General features: G+C 38.5%; 1 protein-coding gene and 1 long non-coding RNA gene across 2 annotated transcripts in view; one reads left to right on the top strand and one right to left on the bottom strand.

Annotated features, from left to right (window-relative positions):
• The window catches only part of PLCL2 (phospholipase C like 2), a 208,183-nt gene that overhangs the window by 28,902 nt on the left and 162,071 nt on the right, over positions 1–17,210 (top strand). The window lies entirely within an intron of this gene.
• Positions 703–4,551, bottom strand: LOC130680858 (uncharacterized). Its single transcript, XR_008993888.1, has 3 exons — positions 2,990–4,551; positions 2,471–2,533; positions 703–1,730 (listed from the first exon to the last, which is right to left on the bottom strand). It is a non-coding gene; the product is annotated as an uncharacterized LOC130680858 (long non-coding RNA).

Here is a 17,210-nt window from a genome sequence, read left to right as displayed (position 1 = left end):
TAGGGTGCCCAGAGATCACCGGATTCCCTACCTCTGGATTAAGTGTCCCGCCCTGCCCCTTTAAGACTTCCAAAAAGCACCCACCAAAACAAAATGACCACACACACACAAAAATTTAAATTAAAAAAAAAATAAAAGGTGTCTGCTCGTTTTTCTTTATTCTCCGGCACCAGCCTCAGGCATCTGCTCACCGATCTTGCTCCCCTGTTTCCCTAGTATTGGGGCCCCTATCCCTTTAAGACTTCCAAAAAGCGCTCGCCAAAAAAAAAAAAAAATTGGTCGCTCGCTTTTCTTATGTCCTCCAGCGCCAGCCTCCAGTGCCCGCTCACTGTTCTTGCTGCCCTGTTTCCCTAGTATCCAGGGCACCCTGCGCACGCACTGTGTCTGCACTCTGGCCCGGATGGCTGGGGCTGGGTGTTCGGCAGTCCTGGGCTCTGTCTCCCTCCCGCTCTGTGTATTCTTCTCCCGCCGGGAGTTGGGGGGATGGGTGCTCTGCTCCCGCCGGGCCGGGGCTAGTATCTTACCCCCTTCGCGAGGCGCTGGGTTCTCTCAGGTGCAGATGTGGTCTGATTATTGTCCTGTGTCCTCTGGTCTTTATTCTAGGAAGAGTTGTCTTTGTTATATTTTCATAGATATATGTGGTTTTGGGAGGAGATTTCCGCTGCTCTACTCATGCCGCCATTTTCCGATCTCTCCCTAATTTTCTAATTTTAAAAGAAATTAAAACGTATTTGTAAGCCCCCAAAAATATTGCGAGCTTCAGGCATTGTGCCTACTGTCTAGTGGATAAACTGGCTGTGATGTGTGCAGACTACCCCTGATTTTCTTCCTGAGTGTATGAAGAGGTGGAATATGCAAAAAAACACATTCTTTTAATTGCAATGTATTATTTTCAAGTAGAGTTGGGAGAAGTCATTGAATGTACTGTGAATTTAAATTTTGGAGAGAATTTTGCATGCATTAATATGTATCTTGTATATTCAATTTAGATATTTTGCATTGTTAATTTTTTTCTTTTTTTTGAAGCAGAGTGAAAGTTTTATTTAGTTACTTAAAGAGAGAAGTGCAGCAGGCAGCCTCAGCAAGGAGAGGTGCCCTGAAAGGTTGAAGAGATAAAGTTTAAGATTAAAAGGCTACACACTTAGAAAGTGAGGGTGACCTCAGAGAGGAGGAGCGCCTGCATTGTTAATTTTTGCAAAGAAGTTCATTTTCAAAATTTTTTAGTGAAAATTTTTTTAAATTAACAATTTATTATATTAGCAGCAGTAATTAATATTCTACAGAGTTTAGAAAGATTTGCTTTTTTAAGTATATGCAATGGAAAATATGTTAAGCATTCTTTCTAGTTTATTTTGTGAATATATAATACTTTTTATAAAGTAGATTACTCCCTAAACTAAGTCAGCTTTATATAAGAACTTATATATATTTTCTCCTGATTCTGAGAGGTTTTCTATGAATTCTTTAGGTAAAAATGTACTTTAAAAGGTAACAGGCAATAATCTGTGACTTCGAAATTTCAAAGTGGCCAGGAAAAGTATGCTAAAAATAGAAACTGTGTTTATTTACTCTCTGCTCCACCCAGGCTAAAACACAGTGTGGTTGCAGGCATGGGGAAGGCTGATGGTGACTTGGAGGACATTTTTTTTCCCTCTGCTGCGTTCTTTTAACTTCTGAATCCTGTTTCCTTTCTTTGGCAACTTGGATGAATTATTTTCACATGCTGTTATCTGAAAATGAGTTTGACCACATTAGTTTCTGGTTCCTTATCATGCCCCTTTCTATTTATACATTTAATCTAATCTCTGTCCCATGAAAGGAGAATTTGATATTGTGGGCTTTCACTGATACTAATACTTTCAATATTTGTCAGTTTATAATTTTAAGTTTTCCTGTGTTTTTCATAATAGTCTAAAAAACATGGCTATTTATTTAGTCATTGTGTTATAAAGGACCTAGATTATGAGTTCAGTTCTTACATAGGCTTGCCACCTAGGAAAGATACAGCTTCATAGGACAGAATGGTAACCAGACAAGCCTGTCATTTGTGTCACGGATCGTGAGAATCCTGGAGAAGAAGGACAGTGCTTAATACAAAGCCATGACTACTGGGAAGGCAGCCCGTAATTCCAGAGGTAGGTCATCCGTCCACATGTTTCCTTAGTTGGGTGCTGAAGCAGCAACTACCTACCACAAAAGGGTGCTTTAACTCTACAGCAAGGCCTTAGGCCACTGCTCTGGAGCGTGGGACTGTGGCCTGGGCTTGGAGTCACCTGGCTTGGGAGTGAATCCAGGCTGGGCTCACCTATTAGCTTCAGTTTCTTCATTTCTAAATTAGGTATAATAATGTGATTGACTTCACTGGTGTTTGTGAGAATTAATTGAGGTCATACATGTAAAACACAGCCTTCAATAAGTAGGAATAACTGCTATTGTACTAACTTACAGAATAACAGATGTCTGAACTTACCATTTCGGGAGTCATACCCTTCTGGTGGGGTTTGGCTCTTTCCTTTACCCACCTTCGTAATGGCTGCATGGAAGAAATGAGTTATTAATTCACTTCAGTATATTTCAGTTCAGTTTATTTCAAAACACATTTAATGAATCTTCACTACATTTTTTATTCTAATGTTATTTGTTAATTCCAATATTGTACTCCAATTAATGTTTAACCAAATAAGTGAAAACTTAATTTTGTGGGCTGATTTGGCACTGTCAGTTTGTTTGTCTTGCTGTATATCTGACTCCCTCTCTGTCTTTCACAGGTTCCCTCTCTGTTTTCTATGGAAGATAGGCACAAATAAGATGGTACAGTGAACCTGTGTGTACCCATTGTCCAACTTCATCAGTTAGCAGCTCAGGGCCAGTCTTGTTTCCTCTGTAATCCTGCCCACCTGTCTCCATCCTATATTATTTTAAGGCAAATTCCAGATACCATATTATATCCATATATCTGTTTACACAAACCACAATATCTTTATTTTACCTGAAAATTAACAGTGATTCCTTAGTATCATCAAATACAGTCAGCATTCAGATATCCATTTGCCTTTGAAAGTCATAGCTTTAAAAATATAAAATTTGTTGAATTTATGATCTTGATTGGGTCCTACATATTGCAATTCTTTGATGTGTCTCTTAAGCTTTCCCCATGTCAGTCAGTCATTGCCTGTGGGCAGGGGGACAAAATATCCCAAGGTCAGCTGAGAACTATTAGCAACCCAAACAGAGCAGCTGGGGATTTGGGCAGGGCACCAGTGGTGTACACTACTTGGTGGAGAACTTCCAGGCAAAGGGAACAGCATGAGCAGAGTTGTGAACCGCGTAGCACAGCCTGCTAGGTGGAGTGATAAACCTTCACTGTCTTGGAGGCAGATAGCCTCAGGGAGATGCTGGGGATTGGGGCTGTGTCCTAGGCTGTGGTTTATTATACATTTTTGATGCCAGACTTAAAAATAGTTTTTTAATTCAGATGAAGATGAAATTAATTAAAATGTGATGGCAGCAGAGACTATTGGAAATATATACTGTATCACCTAATGTTTATTTTCTGATGATGCCTAAATTGGGAAATTATGGGAATGTGATAAGCATTATGGCAACTAAGTTAATTAGATATTTGGAACAAAGTATGCTTCCATTTTCTGTTTTTCCTGTTGGTATATGATGACATCCCAAAGGACAGGCCATGGTTATCACTGAGTTCCATGAATAGTTCCAAAGGGCATGTGATTATCCACCTGCTGAACTTGGGGAAGAGTAGAAATATTTTGCCAGCTGAAGAGATCAGTGTTTTTGTTTTTGTCTAATATATTTAAAGAGTTGTTATCTATGTCAATGTTCCTCTACTGACTTCTTGATGTGGTAACTTAAAATGTACACTCTCAACATACAGGTTTTTGCTGTTTCTTGATAGCAAGGACCTGGGTTTGAATTCTAACTCAGCCACTTACTGTTGGGAAAGTCACCCCACTTCTCTGTGCCACAGTTCCTCACCTGTGAAGAGGGACAATGATGACAGCAGGGCACTGCTGTGCTCATTGGTGAGGATGGGTGCAGCCCAGCCTCAGCCCAGCCTCTGTGGTTTTGTGTCATTATTCCTATTGTCACTGTGTTTTCTTAATTAATTATCTTTTGGGATCATTGAGTTAAGGTGCACTAAGTAGACAGTGACTAGTGAAGAGGATTAGGAACACGGTTATTAACTTGTTTGTGTCCTGGGGTTGAAATGTGTACACTGTAACCCAGATGTGCCTCTTCTGTCTTCTGTAACTTTCTTTATACACTATGACAGACTTAATATTGCTCTAAAGTCCCCATTTCTGTCAGCAAAAGGCAGGAATATGTAAAAATAACTCTGCCTTTTCTGGTTTAAAACAGCCTATATTGGGTAAATCCTGTGTCTTCTAGGTACTCAGGAAATTTAAAGTTCAGGGCGGTTCCTCCCCTTCCCACCCCGAGGAACAACTGCACCGGTCTGGTTGGCACCATCGTTCCCTGGCTGTGGCCTCTGTGAGGCTGCCCACTTGTCAGCATGCACCCATGCATTCTGCCATCTCTGGTGCTGCCACGACAAACTAGCCTGGTCTGATGCAGAGCCCGTGTCTCCCTGCAGGTGGACGCTGTCAGCTGCTCTTGCTGCTCAGCTCTCTCACACTGTCCTGGCCTCTCCTGCAGAACCAGCATTCGCCCTGCGGGATGGCGCCCATTGGCATCCAAGGTTCTGACATTTCTTCCCTGTTCTCTTGACACCACTTCTGCACTGGCTGCTACTCAGTTTCTTTGCTTCCCTTTCCAGGAGTAGTTCGGAGAGTTTTCTGTGCTCACTGTCTCTAATTCCTTGCTCCTATTTTGTCTTAAACCCACTCCATTCAGGCCTTGTCCCTTACCAGTCTCCGGAGTTGCTCTTGTCAAGGTCCCCTGGTTCTCAGTCTCCCTGCTACCTCACCCCTCAGGGGTGTACGACATGGTCAGCCCTTCCTGTCTTGACTCACTCACTGCACCAGTGTCTGTGGCTCCCACACTGTGTTCCTCCTGCCACACTAACCAGCCTCTTCAGTCCCCTTTCCTGATCCCTCCTCTTCTGTGCAGCCTCAGTCCTCTTCTCTCTGTTCACACTCCTTTGCCTTCTTCCTGTCTCATGACCTCACGTGCCATCCGTGTGTCAGTCACTTCCTCATTTCTGTCGCCAGCCCCATATCTCTCCCGTACTCCAGGCTTGTGCATGCAGCTGCCCATCAGACCTCTCCACTTATCGTGTCCCTTTCTCTTACCATCTGCAGGCTTCCCTGCCTTGGTTTAATGGCAGCCTTCTAGTCATTCAAGACTTGGGGTCTCTCTGACTCTCCTTTCCATCACACACCGCATCCAATCTATCAACAAGTCCTTTGGCTCCATCTTCAAAATATATCTGAGGTGTGATGGGAGCATTACCCCCATTGCAGAGTCTCCAGTCTTCACTATTATTTTATATTAGTATACTTTTTATTTTTATGGTTGTATGATTTTTTACAATGTCATAGCTTAATGGGAAAGCAGGGAGACCATTTAGAACTAAGGAGCAGAAAAAGAAAATTACAGAGTTTCCTTAGAATTCACTTAATTTGTCCTCCTAATTCTAGGAAATTCAACTCTAACTCATATTAGAGGATGTTTTCTCCTGAACAAACCCAGATCTTCAAGAAACAGGACTTTAGAACTTGATTGATTTTCAAAGTGAAAATTATCGTTTATTTTTCCCTTTGTTTTTACAAATAGTATATGGATGCTGTACCTCATAGACAATCCGACTAGTAATTTAGCACACTATTAACTTGTTTTTGTTTTAAATATTTGATTTGGCTTGAATTATAGATATACTATGCTTGTCAGTTTTTTTAAATAGCTGTATAGTGTTTCAAAACTCTATCAAACTGATTGATCTTTAACCTTAGAAGCAAAAAACAGACATAGAAGGATGATCATAAATAAATAAAATGGTAAATTTTGGTGTTGATGTGTTTGGAATCAGCACCCTCATCAAAACAAAAAACGCACCCAGTTTAGTGAAACTGAATGTCCACCTGGCATCGTTTAGAAAATATAACTTGCTAGTGATGAACTTTTATATAGTAGTTTTTCTTCTAGGTACTTTATTTCACAGATCAGTTTGTTTTCCCCCCATAACACTTCATGAGTTGAATCTACCATTTTTCTTTGAAGGGAACTGAGACCTATTTGGTTGTACAAGGTGATGAGCAATGTTGCTCAAAAAGCCAAAAATAGATTTGTGGGCTCTTGACTCTGAGACCAGGTGCTCTCCACTAAGTGATTCTCCTTTCTTTGCTTTAAAGGCATTAAAACCCAATGCTGAGTAGCCAATGACTGTGAGACTGATCCTACTTAGATTCGTAAAGATGTGCTTCCTAACTGCACTGAAGCCACCACCCAAACTAACAGGCCCTTGCTGGGATGTTAGTGTGGGAAGACGGCCTCCTCCTCCCAGCTGGGCGCGTTCCCATTGCCCGCGTATCTGTCCCATCATTTCTGACGCGGGTACCAGTCTCTTGCCTTCATACGCTTGGATCATCACAAGAATTAATCTCCCTTCCCCCAAATTGTTTCAGATAGTTTCCAGATTAATACTCCTGTAATACCACTTCGTGGAATTCTGCCCTCAGCGGCTCCATGATAGCCTTTGCTTTTAGCTGGAGCCCTGACCTTCATCTTTGTTTTCAGGACACTCGCCAGCTGTCCTTGGTGTTTCCCCAGGGTCCTTTGCTGCTTCTCATCAATCCCCTGCTCTGGCCAGACCAGGCTCACAGACTGGGGGTTCTTACCGTCCCTCCCTTTGTGTTCTGTGCCCCGCCAGAAATGCCCTTCCACCCCCTTTGGTTAGCAAGCCCAGCCCTTCTCTTGGGGCACTTCTTGCTCATTAGTTGAAGTTTTGACCGCAGGGGTGTATACTTTAGCTTCCAAGACTGCTACGGGCTTACTAATGTTTTCACTTAGACAATAGGTTTGCAGCCTAGGATAGGATTTGGTATAAAACCTTTCTCAATCATATCATTAGATTATTGCTGGGATCTGTTATGATTAGTTAACAAATAAATTAATATTTTAAGGCCTTATTGCTTTCTAATATGTTTATTGGAAATAATATCATTTTAAATTAGGCTGTGAGGAAAACATGTTTAAGTTTAGTCAAAGATTTTGTGAACTATAAAGTGACTTTGAGAATGGGAAATTAACTCTAATTAATAGAATATGAATATATTTGTGTGCATATATATATATGTAAATATATATATTTTTGTGTGTATATATGTAACCTAGCTTTCATGAAGTCATTTTTTGGACTTTTGCTAAAAAAGAGCTCATAATCATTTTTAATAGATTATTTAGGAGCTGTATTTAGAGATTCATGATTTTGTGGAAGTAAAAAAAAATCTGCTTGTAAATTTTTTCCTACTGTAAAAAAGTAAAAAAAAGACTCTAATTTCAGACTATTGAAATTTAGAGACTATAGTATTAATGTAACATTCATCATAGTGTTTTTTTTTTTGGAAAATGTTTTCTCTAATACTCTATGTTGTATGACTTTCCGGATTCCTCTGATACCAGGAATTTTTAGCAACCATGGCATGTATCATCATAATGTTTTAAATTTGGTAACTACAAAATTCAATTCAGTTGTATTACATTGATATTCATCTCTTTATTTCTTCTTGTTTAATGTGGAACTTTTGGGGTATGCCATTAGTAGAAATTGTTTTAATTGTAAGTTGGGAAGAAAGTAGTTAGGGAGAAAATTAAGATAACTCTAATATAGATCTAATATAGTCTCTAGAGTTCTCATGAAGATAATAAAGTGCATTTTGTATGTGGAAAAATATATGTAACAATGAATGGAGGAATTAGGGAGAAGCATACTAATTCAGTGTAATTTTCTTAAACAGTAATACTATCTAGAAGAAGGTTGAGCTTTTAAAAAGATACATTCCTTAAGTTCACTCATTATTAAAATTAGTATGTTGAACTTAATTGTGAGCTTATTAATTAGAATATTAGTGTACTTGCATGATAAATTTGCATTTTCAAGTTTTTTTTTATCACTTTGGTGCCCGATTTTACTAGGTTAAAATACATGGGTATCTTTATTTTTTTGAATAGAGTTTGGTAAATATTGTCATAAAATTACACTATAGGGAAACTGAATGATTAAAAATTCTTACAGTTTGTTAGGAAGTCTTCTTGTTACATGATTTAGAGAGAATGTGTGATTTAAAGATTTAAAGAAATTCATAAAATATCACTTGAAATTGTAAAATAGTACTTTCAACTTAGGCGAATAAACATTTCTTCTGCTTATACAGCTGTATTAGTGTATGTTAGAATAACTCAATTATGTATCTTTCATAATGTGGTAAAGAAAAACTACCATAAACCAAACAATGCATAACAATAGTCAATATTCCTCTCCTTTGTGATATTCTTTTTGATTTAAGGCCTAGAAATTGCTTAAGACTTCACTGAAATATGCACATTTATTCTCACCTTATATTTTTAGTTTTTAAAGTGAGAGTTTTGAGTATTAATGTCCACACATTTGCTTTGTGATAATATTTAGCCAAAACCTAATGTAGAGAAAGTTAGCTTGTATTTGCTGTTAGGATCTCTGAAATTTCTGAGGACGTATCTCATGGTAGAGTTATCTATGCTCCATAACTCATGAGTTTTCACGGCACTGTGAAAACCGTTACTTCTCTGTGGTTTAGATTACACTTTGTGGTTGTATTTCTCTGGTGAGTTACTTTGTTGCTCCAATATTTTTCCTTTAATTTGATTGCCTTTTTCCTCTTATTCACATAGTGTTTAATCTCTGTCTTTAAGAAACTACTTCCCATTAATTTATTCTTTTTATGCTGTTTTTTCTTCCAAATTCATCATATGAACTATGGGACACTCTGATTATTTTTAAAAGGTTATTTTGACGTTATTTGAGTCAGGCCAGGTTTGATGTCAGGGAAAGGATGATGCCTGCCCCTTGCCCATCCATGTGCCACTCACAGCTTTGTGAGAGGGAGAGAAGAGAGGTGAGGGGTAAGGTTGGAGAGAGAGGGACACCCCATTCAGTTTACTTTGGGAGCCGGGAATTGAATAAATACCAGGAAGAAAATCCAGGCCCAACTTGCTCAGGAAGTAATTGGTGAGCATCTAAAATACTTGACTGAGGTTTCCATTATTTTTAATTAATTAAATCAAAGCATACTTAGTGAAGGCCTATACTCTTGAAGAGCATTCCATGTTTTGATCTGACTGAAAGGGCTTTTCTTTTTTGTCTATTTTGCAGATTACAGCCTACTTTAATACAATAACACCAGCCTAACAGGCACGTAGCTGACTCAGTCCATGTCCTACTAGGGAATGGACAAATCTGAGAAAGGATGAGGAATATGGAATAAAAGATTATTCAGCTTTTTAAAACAATGAATAAACAAATATTTTCCTTTTAAACTAGTTTTTCACTTGTTTTGATGAAAAAAATGTAATACCCCTCTTTGGGTGAGAGATTCTGCTGAAACTGAGGGGTTTCTGTTCTGACCTAATTTGTATGTCCACTGACAGCATCTTTCCTGAAGCATTGAGGAGGGGAAGTGAGAGATCCACAGGGTGGGAAAATGGTCAGGAGGGAGTAAGTCCCTCTTGGAATTATTTCCAAAGGAAAAATATATTTTTTAGCTTGATATAAGAATTTGTTAGTGCCCAAACTCCAGGAATAATTTACTACCAGGAGCATCCAGTATGTGAAAAAGGACAGTCTCAAAGAAGAAAATAAACACCCTCCATGTAATGAGTCCATGGTAATGTGGCATTAAATAGGTATCTTCATATAGCTCTGTCATCTTTTTATTTAGAGGAAAAATCCAGATAGTTGATGAAGAGTGTTTGGAATTATTTTGACATAAATTACTTACAGAAACTTAAATATATTATCAAAATAATTTTTAAGAATAAAAATTAAAGATAGTTGAAATACTTGAAGCCAGAGACGGGTAAGATTCCTTAAGGGAGGAACAACCTAAGACAGGCACAGTCGCAGGGGGGCCATCAGGTGAGAAATTGGGGATCAACAGAGGTGAGGCTTAGAACCTCACCCCCCTGTTTTGAGAGAAATCTTCTGCATCCGTGGATGTTTTGTTGCCCTTGTCTAGCTTCGATTAACACATAGTCTACAGGCACACACCTGATCATCTACATTTGCTCTCTTACAGCACTAAACTATGTTTTCTACCTTTATCTTGCATCTACCTACCACTTCAGCATTTTATTAAAAGTAATAATAATAATAATAATAAGGGAGAAATGTGGGATTCACATATAAATCAAGTATAAAAATCAAACGAATATTCATATTTGACCTGATTGTTTATGGTTCATAATGCGTGATCAAAACCGAAAGTTTCTGTGATGACTGCCCTTGTACTGTTCACCATGTAAGAACTTATTCACTGTGTAAGAATCTGTTCACCATGTAAGAACTTGTTTGTTATGCTTCAGAAGATCGGAGACTGATGAGAATTAGGCTTGGGGTGGATTAATGATTGTGCATTAAGTCCCCTATACAGAATTTTATTGTTGTTAACAACCATTTGATCAATAAATATGAGAGATGCCCTCTCAAAAAAAAAAATAAAAAACAGCAGATTGACAAAAAAAAATACTTGATTCTTCCTTTTTGGTGTTCAAGTCTGTAATCGTAGATTGTATCTTGGGCTCTCTTCTCTCTTTTGTGGTCATACATTAGCCATGTGTCATCCTGTCCCTCAGAGGACACAGGAACAACTGTGTGTTAAAGCTTTATCTCCCCTCTCTCCTTGCCTGTGTTCTTTGTCTTATGAGCCCCTTGGAGGCTCACAGTTTCCTAAGTAGGTTGCCTGGCAGTGACTGGAGAATGAGATAGCTATGCTATAAAAGGCTCTTCCTTCCCTGGCCCAGCCTTTTCCTGGTACTTAGCCCTTTTCTGTCCTCTGCCATCCGGATGTGCATAGGATGCAGTCCCATTTTGTTAAGCACATACATCCTCTCTGTGCTGGTGGATTGATCTTCCTTCTGGTTAGGGTCAGGTGTGAAGGGTCTTTCTAGCATTCTGGTCTGCCTGGCTACTTAGCCAATAAATATAAAAATTAGTCCCATAACTAGGCCTAGCAGTAATATAGAGTTTTAGTTTTCTGTTTCTGCCCCAAACACATCCTTCTAGTTATCTCCAACTGTGTAACAAACCACCTTAAACTTAGTGACATGGAGCGATAACTATTTTATTATGATCATAGGCTCTTTGGGTAGGCAGTTTGGACAGGATACTTCAGGGGCGGCTAGTCTTTGCTCCCTGATGTCTGAGGTCTCAGCTGGGAAGACTTGAGTGGATGAGGCTGGAGAGCCCACTCCCAACACGGATTCCTCACTCACATGTTGAGGGCCTTTGTGGAGGCACAGGGCAGGTTGGGCTCAGTTGAGGGCCTCTGTGCAGCCCTTCCTATGTGATGGCCTCAGGTAGTTGAATGTCCCTCCAAACAAGAGAACCAGGGGGAGTTGCATGACCTCTTCTGACCTGGCCACAGATGGCACAGCATATTTTCTGCTGCTTTCCTTTAGTTGCGAGTGCCCATAGGCCAGTCTGGATTCAGGGGGGAGTGAGGCCCCACTTTTTGATGGAGGGGAGTAGCAAGGCCACACTGATGAAGCACATGTAGCCTGAGGGGCATTGTAGCAGTCATCTTGATGACTTAAACAAAAGGGAAACTTCACCTTGATATTTTCATTCCATAATGCAAGATTTCTATTTTCTTGTGTGAATCATTCGAATGTCACATAATTTGAAAATTTAGTATTATGAGGAAAAAAATATGGATGATTGCCTGAATATTCTCATTTCCGCCTATGTGTGTTGCTGTCTGACTTTTTATGTAACTTTCATGTAACTGCAGAATCAAAGGAGGCCTTTCAGCACAGTCTTCACTCATACCCTTAACCTGAGAAGCTAGAAGAAAACTGTAAGATTGTGCCGTGTTATTGCAAGGCAGAACAAATCGTCACCATGAACCTCACAGTCAGCAGGACACTCAAACCAGGGAGATGAAAGTAGAGCAATGTTAACACAGTGGAAATTTTTTGTTTGTAAAATTGTCTTTGGATAATGTATGAGAACTCCCCTTAACACTAATGGCTGTGCTGATTCTACATAGTCTGTCCCAGAGAGGTATACATTGGGGTTTTGGCAGTAGCTTCCTATTACCTAAGTAGTGAAGGTAATGGGACAGAATTATGTTCCACAGAATACAAAATTATCGTGATTTTATTGTGTTGGAGGAAAAGGCAAGTTAATATAACAACCTGGGCAAGTTACCTCACCTCACTGAGTCTGTTTTCTTATCTGTAAAGTAAGGGTTGAAATCTCTTCTGGCTACATAATGCTTTGACTTTATTGTTCTTGCACTTACCTAGCCTTGGAATAAGGTAGTTATATGACAGCCCAAAGTTAATATTAAATATAGAGTACAACGGTCATTCAGTTGAGTTTCAGAAAGTTATTAAATTCTAGTCACTGTACACTTAGCCAATATATAAACTCGTATTAAATAATCCCCAGAGTTATACAAAAACACTATAGGAAAGCTCTGGATTAAGTTATTTAGAAAGATATGGACATGATTGTTAAATTTAGAGCCTTTACTGTCATAATACTTAGTTATGAAATATATTATAGATAATATGTTTCATTTTATTACTTTGAACCAAAACCTGAATTCACTCGTTTGGGGCCAAAACTTAAATTACTACATAACATTTAATAGAAAATAGTGCCATCAAGGTTTGGGGGCTGGTTTTGCCTAAGTTTTCAAACTTATTGAAATAATGTTCATCATATTCTCTCACTTTTCTACAGTTCACTGCGTGTGTTCTTCTTTTCATTATTAGTATTTTTAATTTGTTCTTTTTTCTTGATCAGGCTTGTGGTAGTTAATCAGCTTCATAAGCTTTTTAAAAAAACCATCTTGGGGCTTTGTTGATCTTCTCAATTGCTCTATTTTATCCCTTTTCTATTTCATTAATGTGTGCTTTTATCTTTATTATTTCTGTTATTTCTTTTTTGGGGGGGTTATTCTTTTTGCTATTTTTATGACTTATAAATTGTATACTTTACTCCTAATATTTAGCCTTCTATAGAGTATTAATTCTGTGGCCTGTCTTGCTGGTCACAGAAAATGCATACTTTTAATGACCGACCACTTTGGGGGTCTGGTTGAGTGGGCACCTGTCTTGGGTAAGTGCTTCCATCAGAGTGAGGACACTACCTCAGGTAGAAGTATGCGAGTCAGTGTTCTTTCCTGGGAATCTTCACTGCAAAGATTCTGTGAATATGGACTTCAAAATGGTATTTTCTGGAAGCTGTGGCCTACAAATGAGCAAAGCAATTGAAAGTTCATTTAGGCAAATTATAAAATAACTAATACCCGTATGTATACCACATATATAGCATCAGTGTAAAACTTAATCATCAGAATATGCTCTCGTTAACCCAATTTTTTCCTCACTGCCTCTGCGGGTGGAAAATCAGTGAGGCAAAGAGCCTGTGTGTTTTTTAACAAATTAAAATAACTTTTCCACAATGTTCTGTTAATGGTACTAGTTGTAGTTTAGTTACTTTATTAACTATAAAAAATCTGCCATACTGCAGCATGTAAATATGACAACAGGTCCTGGTGTCACTTGATTCTGAATCTGGATTCTAGAAAGGCTTATTTAGTTGAAGGCCAGTGAGAATATCACTGTGTGACTTTATCAAGACACTGTCTTGACTTTAGAATATCATTTAACTTTTAAAAACTGCATTTATTAGATATAATATTTATCCTTGTATGTTTTTCTTCTTTTATAGTTGATGCAAGATAGAGCACTGTGTTAATTGCTAGGGTATTCCACATAAATACGTTAATTTTACTATTTAATATGGTTATATGACAAACTTCTACTTAGTGAGAATTTAAGCAACTAGAAACATCCACCAAAAATTAAAAAGCAGATATGGAAATTAGAGAGAAAGAGAGAGAGAGACCAAGAGAGAGCAAGGAAGCAAGTACTCTGAGCCTGTAAGTGGCCCTTCCCTGCGGACCCGGCTGCTGGTGGCAGGGAGAGGGCCTGCCTTCTGGGAAGGATGTGCTCACACAATGCAGGAGTGGAAGTGCCTGAGCAGTGTTTTTATTTACTGTTGAAATACATTTGCTTCTCATTTAACTGGAGGCCACACAGTCCTTCAAATACTGTGAATTAATAGTAGTTCACTGTATTGTTAACCACGGTATTATAACCACTCCTAAATGAGAATACAATAAACATCTTGAATATTAATTCCTCAGCACCAAATCATAATCTGTAAATATGTTCTGGTTAACCCACATTTATAGTTTTCCTTTATCCTTACTATTTGGAAAAATTTAGTGCTTAATTGCCATTAAAGCTATGTCTCAACTTCAATTAAACTGAATTAGGAATTTCATCCAGAAGAACAGAATGGATCAACACCATTAAAAAAAAGGTGCTTTACATTTTGAGCATTACATGTTTAATTTTATTTGTGGATCTAGCCAATAAGGTAAGTTTTTCCAAGGACAGGGGGCCAGGTCGTCTGCTTCTCATGTATGCGTTTATAGCAAGAGTTACCTGCTACCGGGTAGGTAGAGATATGCTAGTAGCTATTTTATCATATCTCATAAAATAGACAATGCCAGAACAAAGTTGCTTTTGTAGAGAATCTCTTATAATTAATGCCAAGTAGATTGCACTATTATTTTAAATCATTTGTCTTTATCATATCAGAAAGCTTTAAATATGGTGACAGAGGGGTCAAAGGACTGACACATTGGACATGTATGTGGTTTACCTGCTTCACGGAGAGCTGTGAATTGGTGATGCTCATACCTCTTCTTGGCAAGCTGGTGAAATACCTAGTAATTAGCTGAGAACAATCTTTTGAGGAAAACTGCATCCAGATTTCCCTAAGAGGAGATCCTGTTTCACCATGCTTTCAGAATTCTACAAAGGCTTGGTGAGGATGTGGATGAGAAAAACAGGAGATGCACTGTATTTTATGAAAATGTGACACAGAGGTATGGCAAACTCTGAAAGGACAAGGTTCTATAATCCAGAATATTGTTCATTTCCATATGTAAGTGCAAAAATGTTTTCTAAAGACAGGTGCAAATCATTTTAGTATGGTCTTTACCGTTGCTCCTTTTTATCAACCAGGCCATCAAAAAACAATCTGATCGTGAAGGGTCCAAACAGAACTATTGTCTATTTAAATAAGGATGCAGGCTGTGTGGGAAAATCTAATCTGAGAAACTGGTAGCTGGTGGGGGAAGAAAAGGCGAAGTTGCTTTGATTGTAGTGGGTTGGTTGAATTGTACATATTTTTAGCAAGACAAAAAAAAAAAAAGGAAAAAGAGTGAGTTGCATGCAACTATTTAAAAAAGCATGTGATACAACAGAAGCTATTTTTAGTCTGTGGTGGAGTGGAGAAAAATTTATGCTTTTCAATAGTTATGAACTTTTAAATTAATTCCTGAGAAGCAGAATCATTGCTGCTATAATAGAATTTGTGCAGTTTTTGTTATGTTAAAACTTATTCAGGCAGAATTTTAGCATTCAGAATTCAGCACTGAGATTTAGAGTTTGCAATAGAAATGCTAAGTTGAACCTATTTTAAGCATATAACACCCCCTCAAAACTTTAAAACAATTCTGAAATTCTTAAATGGCCTAAAACTGGTAACTTTAAAGAAGGGGTCGTTCTTCATGCTTTTCTAACTGGATCAAACTTTCTTTGATAATGCTTGCATCTCTTAACCCTTATAAAAGATTACTTCCTTTGTCAAAATAAATCATTCCTAAATCTCATAATTGCACTAAATATAGGTAGCTATGGAAGAGGCCACATTTGGGAAATCAATCTTCCTATGCATGTATTTGTTCATAGTGTAAAATATTTAACAGAGGACTTAGAAACTGTGGTATTAAGTGCTATTAAAATATATCCTGCAGGTATATTTCTGTTAATAGAAAAACCATAATTGGCCTCAGGCAAATGGTATGTTTCATCTATGAATGGGCACACAATCATTTCTTAGCCCACAAAATTAAAATGAAAATACTATGTTTTAGGAAAAAAATCTTTTAGGGACAGCTAAATATGCTACCTCAAAAAAGAGTATTCAAAGTATGAGTTTAAAGATAACGTCCCCTTCATCCCTCCTCTATCAAGGCATCTGTGAATACTTGGGACAAACAAAAAGTATCTGGAGCCGAATTTTTTCATATGGAACCATGATTTTCCCATTGACACCTGCTATTAAAGTAGAGAGTGTTCATTGGAGAGAACAGTAATCTGTCTATAATAAATATTTAAAATATTATAACCTCTAATAATGAATATAAAAAATCACTAAGTATAATAAAATGTTATAAATGCTCAAAATAATCCCATTTCCACCCCACTGTGTTCTAACCAGTGATGGAAATGTGATTTATGTTGAATTCCCTGACCAATCAGGGTGGGTCCAATTCCTTGCAGTGTGGAGGGTGGGCATCTCAGCCCTTTGCTGTTTGCTGAAGGGATAATGCAGACCTTGGTCTGCACCAGTGGAAGTTCACACCCTTGGTGATTTGGAAGCAGGAGTGGGGGCAGGCAGTGGTCTGCAGGAGGCAGTGTCACACTGGCATCCTGGGGAGCGACCTGGGAGTTTGCACTCATAGCTATGAAAAGAGCAGGGGCTTGGCAAGAGAGCAGAAGCCTCATGGTCAGTGAATGGCCGGCCAGAGTTGTGGGCGCAGGCCTGGGTTTCTGTCTCCGGCTTCCTCTCATTATCTGGAGGTTCTTAGCACATAGACTGTTAGACCTACCACAGCGTTCACCTCTCACTGGACTTTGTTCGCAAGGGATTCTGTTCACTCTTCCTGCATCGGAGACACTCAGTGCTGTATCACCACCTCACACAACCACTTCTGTTAGTTTTGTCCTTAAGTAAACATCATTTCTTATTTTTCATCAGTTTCAGGGGTTGTCAGCCATTATTTCTTCAAATATTCTTTCTGCTCCTTTCTCTTTTTCCTCTTGTTCTGGGATTCCCACTGTGTACATGTTGGTTTAATTGATGATATTCTAGGGGTCTC

The sequence above is a fragment of the Manis pentadactyla genome, chromosome 14 (genome assembly GCF_030020395.1).
Source record: "Manis pentadactyla isolate mManPen7 chromosome 14, mManPen7.hap1, whole genome shotgun sequence".
NCBI lineage: Eukaryota > Metazoa > Chordata > Mammalia > Pholidota > Manidae > Manis > Manis pentadactyla.
This window is presented reverse-complemented; position numbering and strand designations above follow the sequence as displayed.